General features: G+C 33.3%; 2 pseudogenes; both read right to left on the bottom strand.

The window, feature by feature from the left end:
* Positions 1 to 122: 122 nt before the first annotated feature.
* On the bottom strand, positions 123 to 2,758 carry LOC132799348 (PR5-like receptor kinase; annotated as a pseudogene).
* On the bottom strand, positions 1,814 to 6,794 carry LOC112491321 (LEAF RUST 10 DISEASE-RESISTANCE LOCUS RECEPTOR-LIKE PROTEIN KINASE-like 2.7; annotated as a pseudogene).
* Between the last annotated feature and the right edge of the window lie 1,393 nt (positions 6,795 to 8,187).

Raw genomic sequence — 8,187 nt, forward strand, 5'->3', positions numbered from 1 at the left:
AGATAACTGTACATTAGCCTTTGTATGAATTTGCTTACTAATTGATATTATTTTGCAGCAAAACTCCTGAATTACAACACGATGTTAAAACTAGAAGGTACTAAAATTGTATTAAACCCAAAATCTTAAGACAAGCATACAAACACTGTCTAAATCATCATTATTAAATGTCAACATCCTAAAATTTTATAATCAAAACTAGATAAATTTATTAATTATTTTGTTTTTCTAGGGGAAGTTGCCATGTAACTTACATCAAATTTCTTTTGAATATTTCCTAGGCTTTGGATGTCTTTGCAACGAGTCTTCGAGCCACACTTAACAATCGCACCTATATGCAAGGCCCCACACCCCCCCAAAAAAAAAAAAAAAAAAAAAAATCAAAAATGCTTAAGGAAATTTCCAATTTGCCAAGGTTCTGTACAAAAAATTTTAGATGTCAAGCTTATACGAGATGTAGCCCCCAAAGCTACATCAACCGGGATCAACATTCAAATTCATTTGCCATCTCCGGGATATGGAACTGAAAGAAACCAAACATAACGCTGAACCTAAAGCATGATAAATCTATTACAAAAGAAAGAAAATGGGCAACACATAGGAAAAGAAAAATAACTAATAAATTATTATGATGATTCTGTGGATTGTTGAGGGGACCTTGGTGGAGAAAACAAGAATGGCTTTGGTGGAATCTGGACATGTTGAAGATCTCCTTCTAGCATATCTACAACCTTATTCATTGGTGGTCGATCTGATGGATTTGTCAGAATGCACCAAAAGCTCACCAATAGCATATTCCTTGCCTTTTCTTTTTCTTCCTCTGTTGTGACTCCCAAGACTCTTAAATCTTTACCCAATTCAACATCTTCATAAATCCAATAAGGAAAGTAAATTTCACTAGTATGAGAAACTCTAGGATCAATATTCCTTCTTCCTCCAACCATCTCAAGAACCAACATTCCATAACTATAAACATCAGATTTTATGAGACACTCCACCAAAATTCCAACCAAATACTTCCGGTGCTATACCCTGCAGTTCCCCTGGCACCCATCATTGATACATTACTCTCCTTGTTCAACCATAATTTGGCTAGACCAAAATCTGATATTTTTGGACAAAAATCTTTATCCAAAAGAATGTTTTGAGGCTTTATGTCGGAATGCAAAATCCTTGTGTTACAGCCACGATGCAAGTATTCTAGTCCTCGTGCAACACCAAGAGCAATTTCATACAATGTTTTCCATTCTAAGCACCTGGTTGTACTTCCATCTTCTTGGGTAAATATGAATTTATCAAGTGAACCATTAGGCACAAAATCATAAATTAAGGCTATCTTGTTCCTCTCATAATAAAATCCAAGGAGAGTGACTATGTTCATATGGGAAGTTCTACCAATGCTAGCAACTTCATTTATAAAATCTTCTCCATTGCTTTTGGAATTTTTAAAAGTTTCACTGCAACAAGACGACCATCAGGTAGTGTTCCTTTGTATACACAACCATATCCTCCTTTCCCTATTATTTCTGCAAATGAGTTTGTCATTTTCTTGACCTGTGAATAACTGTATTGCTTTGGTGCAAATGAACTATAATTCCTCATAAACGCCTCCACATCAAAATCCTCTCTACTGTCTTTCTTCCAAAAGATCATTGCTTCTCTCTTATAGCTATATAGAATTATAGCAAAAACTATCAAAAGTCCAACAGCAGCTGCTGAAATGCCTAGATTCAAAAAAGATATAAATTTAAGTTATACAATATATTTCATTTTACCGTTGAAAAATAAGAAAAAGAGGATGGTGTTATTTTACCTATGACCAACTGCGCTTTGAAGATGATTCAGCTCCTGCAAGAAAAAGGTAAAATTAAAATTTAGCAAATTAGATAAATAGAAAATGAATTTGAGGTACCGTTGGAAATCCCTTAGTCATTATGTTCATTTGTTTATATATCTCTGTCTTTCTAAACAAATGAAATATCGTGTTATATAATGAAGTACGCGTCTATGTTAGTTTAATCATGTAATGTTAGTTCCATATTTCCATGGAGCTTTAAATCCTCTGCTATGTTTTTGCTTAACTTTTCAATTAAGCCACTCATTCATATTTTCATTTTAATCCAAGGGACAAAAATAATGGCATATAATCATTATGTAATTGACACTTATTAATATAAACTCAAAAATGTTTAGGTGGTAAACTCTCTTGGCATAGTGCTAGGGACCTAAAGATCAAATCTTGTCAGATGAGTAACCAACCCGTGTTTGGATAGCAGATGAATACATCTGAGAAAATATATAGATACTAAAAGAGGATTGAAACCAAGTACTAATCAAAGAAAAAAGAATATGGCAACGTAGACGAAATCAACAAAGCTTGGGGTTTGAAGTCAACCCCAATGTAAAGGTCTGTTGGCAAAATTCCCCCTAAAGTTTACACAAAAGGTCGGATTAAATTCCTATTTTGATCCAAATCACTCCCTCTCCAATCGACGAGAGTCTTTCAAAAATCATAAATTGAAACAGTCCAGTTCTATGTCTTTTAATTAACACCTTAAAATTAACTAACAGAAGTAATAAAATTAAAAAAAGAAAAAAAAAATTGCAGGCATATGTACCTGTGCTTTGAGAGCAGGCAAATTCTTGAGAGCTCCGGTCGTAGCCACAGCGTCTACCAAGGTTTTGGCAGTCATGGCACGAAGTATCGTTGGCATCCCATACCAAACTAAACCCAGCATCCACCGCGTTCATTACAGTCTCATTAGTCGCAGTCGCAGTCGCAGTGTTTACTAAATTGGTGGCTTGTGTTCCGGAAATATTGAGTACCGCACTTCCCTTGCACGTTTCAATGATGTTTCTCGAGGCCACGCTGAGGTCTCCGACAGTGTAAAAATTAACAGTATTTGATCCTCCGGACACGCTGCAATTGAAATGGTGTTGAAGAGTGGTAGCAATTGGGGAATCACATGCATAGAAAAGAGTCAGTGGTTGAGTATCTGCGCTGTAACTAAACACGGTGGTATCTAATAAGGTGGAGTTAGGGAGCTCTGTTTTACAAACATCTCCCCAGTAATCCGCTCTAACAGCCACCAGAGTATGCGTTTCCTGATTGATATCAAGCACTCAATAAGCTTCGGAATTTATTGAGATCTCTGTGACTCCGTCGACGCAGCTTAATTCGAACTTTGGGTGACCACACTGTTCTGGCCTCTCGGAGCCCCCAAATGGATAGCTTATATCCCGGATATTATTTCCACAGTTGAAGGTTTTGCCGCAGTCGGTGTAGTTGTCAGCGAACGAAGACAATGGACCGTGGATTAATAAGATTACTATATGTATCAAAATTAACAAAGAGACGTTTTTTGAAGGATTGGGATGCATTTTGTGAGGCCAAAAGAAAATCCTCCAAATGTAAAGCCCATTGCATTGCATATGCTTTTATCCAGTTGAAATGTCATTTGTTCCACACTGTTTTTCTAATGCACTAAAAGTCAGCAAACTATTTATAAATTTTGTGTTGAATAATATTTAGTCTACTTTTCCAAACAGAGATGTATCATCTATCTTTAATTTTTAACAAATTCAGCTCAATAATTTCGATTCATAACCGTGTCTCCAGTACTCTGTTTTTTACTTTTCTTTCTTTTCTTTTTCTTTTTTTTTTTTTTTTTTTTTTTTTTTTTTTTTGGTCCTTCCTTCTCCCTCCATACTTTGGCCTCTGTATCAACTTGCTATTTAATTTAATTTTTCTCTTCTTTTTTATGGCTGCATTACAACGTCATGTTAAATTATTTGGTCTCAATTGAAGGGGAAAAGTTTAATTTTCTGTGCCACAGTAAAAATTGGTTAAAACTAAAGGGAATAAGATTGTATTAGACGAAAGTCTTATCATCATGACATATGAACATAATACACTGTCTAAATCAACAGTGTTATTGACTCTCAATATATATGCAAAATTTAATAATCAAAACTAACTAAAACATATTAATTAATTATTTCAATTTTCCAAAGGAATCTGCCAGGCAACTTAAATAAAATTAAATTAAGGAAGCTGCCAGGCAGCTTAAATAAGATTTTTAAGTTTTCAAGTCCTTGGATGCTTTGCTAGAAAGTCTACAAGGTTCACATACCCGGATCTTGCAAAAGGCAACTTCTGGTATGTTTCACTAGTATGAGATACTCTACGATCAATATTTTTTCCTCCTCCAACCATCTTAAAAAATCAACATTCCATAACTATATACATCAGATTTATGAGACACTCCATCAAAATTCCTACTGAATTCTTCCGATGCTATATATCCTACAGTTCCTCTAGCCCCAATCATCGACACAACACTCTCCTTTTTTAACAACTTGGTTGACTTAATTTTCAACAAATTAAGCTCACTACTCTGTCTTTTTTTTTTTTTTTTTTTTTTTAATTTTATAACCTCTGATGCAGCAATAATTTCAGCATAAATTATAAAGATAAACCTACTGTAGCCTCTATGAAATTGCCACATTAATTTCCTATGTTTTTGACAATGACCATTGAAGATAACTCCTAGATCTTAGATTTAAAATTTGATAATGAAATCCCTTTTCTTCCATTTATCAAAGATTATAAGGAACTTTATTTGAAAGAATATATAGATATATATATATATATATATATATATATATATATATATATGTATATATATGCTAGCAGCTACTATTTTATTTTCTCATACAATGATGTCAAGATTGAATGTTCGGTCTTCAATATTAAAATATAAAGGCACCTTTTTATATTTTTTTACCTTACAACTACTTTTTATCAAAATAAAATAAAATAATAAAAAATCTAGTTTTACTTTTGTATGATCCCCACCATAAAATTTTTCTATATATATATATATATATTAAAAATAAAAAATAAATATAAAGTCAAGCTACTTGAGACCCATCGAACAGAGGGGATACGACTTACGTGTATAACCAGAACAGGACAGCTCACCATACAGATTTTGTCAATGTAATAACGTTTATCGAAAGTTGCATGTACAGTAGAAGCTTCAGATTTTACAGGGTATAAATTAAGATGTTTATACTTCCGTTGAATTTTCAACAAATTAAGCTCAATGATTTATTCACTTAAACGACTTAGTTGACTTAAACGAATTCATAATGGCGCCTCCAGTACTCCCTTTTTTTCTTTTCCCTTTATTTTTTATTTTATTTTTTTTTTTCCCCCCTCTGATCCTGCCATAATTGCAGCAAAAATTATAAAGATAAACCTACTTTAGTCTCTGTATGAATTTGCTTTACAGCACGATATTAAAATTAAAAGGGACTAAAATTGTATTAATCCAAAAATATTAACAAACATATATATACACTGTCTAAATCATCATTATTGAACGACAACATCCAAAAATTTTATAATAGTAAAACTAACTAAATTCATTACTTATCTAGTTTTTCAAGGAGAAGTTGCCAGGTAACTTACATCAAATCTATTTTTAAATGTTTTGAAGTCTTCGGGTATCTTTGCTACAAGTCTACAAGCTACTCCTATCCATCGCACCTATATGCAAGCAAAATTTATTTTCCATGAGCCAAGGAAATTGTTGTCCCCAAAAAAACAAAAGATCAACAATACTTTTGGATATTTCCAATTTGCCAAGGGTTATTCCAAATTTCTTTAGATGTTCAGTTTATACATGACATAGCTCCCAAAGGTACATCCACTAGGATCAACGTCCAACTTCATTTGCCATCCCAGAGATATGGAACCGAAAGAAACCAAACATAAGGCAAAACCTAAAGCACGCTAGAAATATCACATTGGAAAATGGGAAACACATTGGAAAAAGAGAAAGAATTGATGATTTACTATGATGAATTTGTGGATTGTTGGGGCGATCTTGCGGGAGAAAACAAGAATGGCTTTGGTGGAATCTGGATATGTTGAAGGTCGCCTACCAGCATATCTACTACATTACTCATTGGTGGTCGATCTGATGGATTTGTCTGAATGCACCAAAAACTCACTAGTAGCATCTTCCTTGCTATTTCTTTTTGTTCCTCCTTTGTGACTCCCAAAACAGTTCAATCTTCCCCTAATTCCAAATCCCTATAAATCCAATATGGAAAGTATATTTCACTAGAATGAGAAACTAGAGGATTGATATTCTTTCTTCCTCCAACCATTTCAAGAACTAACATTCCATAACTATAAACATCAGATTTATGAGACACTCCCCAAAATTCCGACTGAATACTTCCGGTGCTATATACCCTGCAGTTCCTCTGGCACCCATCATTGACACAATACTCTCCTTGTTTAACCATAATTTGGCTAGACCAAAATCTGATATTTCTGGACAAAAATCTTTATCCAAAAGAATGTTTTGAGGCTTTATGTCAAAGTGTAGAATCCTTGTGTTACAACCACGATGCAAGTATTCTAGTCCTCGTGCAATGCCAAGAGCAATTTCGTACAATGTTTTCCATTCTAGGCACCTGCTTGTACTTCCATTTTCTTGATTAAATATGAATTTGTCAAGTGAACCATTAGGCATAAAATCGTAAATCAAGGCTCTCTTGTTCATGTCGAAACAGAATCCAACAAGGGCAACTATATTAACATGAGAAGTTCTACCCATACTAGCAACTTCATTACTAAACTCTTCTCCATTACTTTTGGACTCTTTGAGGACTTTTACTTCGACAAGGCGACCATGAGGTAGTGTTCCTTTGTACACACAACCAAATCCTCCTTTCCCAATCACGTTTGTAAATGAGTTTGTCATTTTCTTTACATGTGAATAAGTCTACCGCTTCGGAGCAAATGAGCTATAATTGCTTATAAATGCCTCCACATCAAACTCCTCTGTTTTTTCTTTATTCCAAAAGATAATCGCTTCTCTCTTGTAGATAGATAGAAATATAGCAAAAATTATCAGAACCCCAACCACAGCTGCTGAAATGCCTATATTCAAAAAAGTATTTAAGTTGTATATTTAGTTTGTTAAACTGTGGCCAAAATAAATAAAGGAAACAGAGTATGGCGACATTTTACCTATGATCAAATTACGGTTAGGAGAAGATTCTGCAACAGTAAGAGAAGGTCAGACTAAAAATAAGTTCATAATTAGAAAACGAATTTTAGCTAATGTACTTAAACTAATGATTAGTCATTAGTTTCCATCTTCTTGTAAACCTGCCATCATAAGCAGAGTATATCATGTTATATAATTGATTGAGTTATTGCTTTTTAATACCCTCTATTTTGGAGAAATACTTTTTAGCATCAAGTTTAAAATGTTGCAATTTAAAGCTCTTGAGTTTCAATTTATTGTATTTTTGTTAATTTTTTTCTTTCCTAATTGGAGGCAATAGTCAAAAAGTACTAAATGTAAATTTTTGACTCTGAGAGTCTTAGTTGCAACAAATTGAACCTATTCGATCTTTCTACATTGAGGCCACTTAGCTATTTTAAAGTAACAACTTGAAACCATAAAGAATTCACCCAAAAAATAAATAAATAAATAAAACTAGAAACCATAAAGAGTTACCTAAGACATTATAGTGGGATTCCTTCAAAAATTAAAAAATAAATAAATAAATAATAAAGTCATTATGCTGGGAAAAGAAAGAAAAACACACAGCATTAGAATTAGAAAAGTAAAATCTGGAATAAAGGAAAACCCAGGACAGTACCAAGTCAACTAGTCATAGACATCAAGGAAGGTCGAAGGTTGGTACAGTCAACCTCACTTAGTAAGGTCTGTTTGGGGATTAATTCCGCTTATAGGTGTATCTTGAAATCAGCTGCAAACCATTGAATCTTTGATGTTATCTTGCTTGCATGCTTATATTCCAAATAGTATCAATATGATTCAATCCAGCAGGAGTAATTAATTTGGTTTATAAGACATAGAACTTAAAGTAGTCTTTCATCTCATTTTAATTTATTCTCTTTAGTATCTCTACTTGAGAAAAAAATTCATCCATCACAATTTGCGCTCTCTTTATGATATGTTAAATCTTTTCTTTTAGTTAACAAATAACCACAAAAAAAATTCTAAAATCTAATTCCCTCAAATCGATTAATCTTCAATTAATTCTAAATAAATCTTTTTCTTCCTAAAAAAGCATGCCTCGGCTGCCGCCTAGAGGTTGATAGCATGTGAATTCATTTGAAGTAAGATTATT

The sequence above is a fragment of the Ziziphus jujuba genome, chromosome 4, assembly GCF_031755915.1.
Source record: "Ziziphus jujuba cultivar Dongzao chromosome 4, ASM3175591v1".
In the NCBI taxonomy this organism is placed as follows: Eukaryota; Viridiplantae; Streptophyta; class Magnoliopsida; order Rosales; family Rhamnaceae; genus Ziziphus; species Ziziphus jujuba.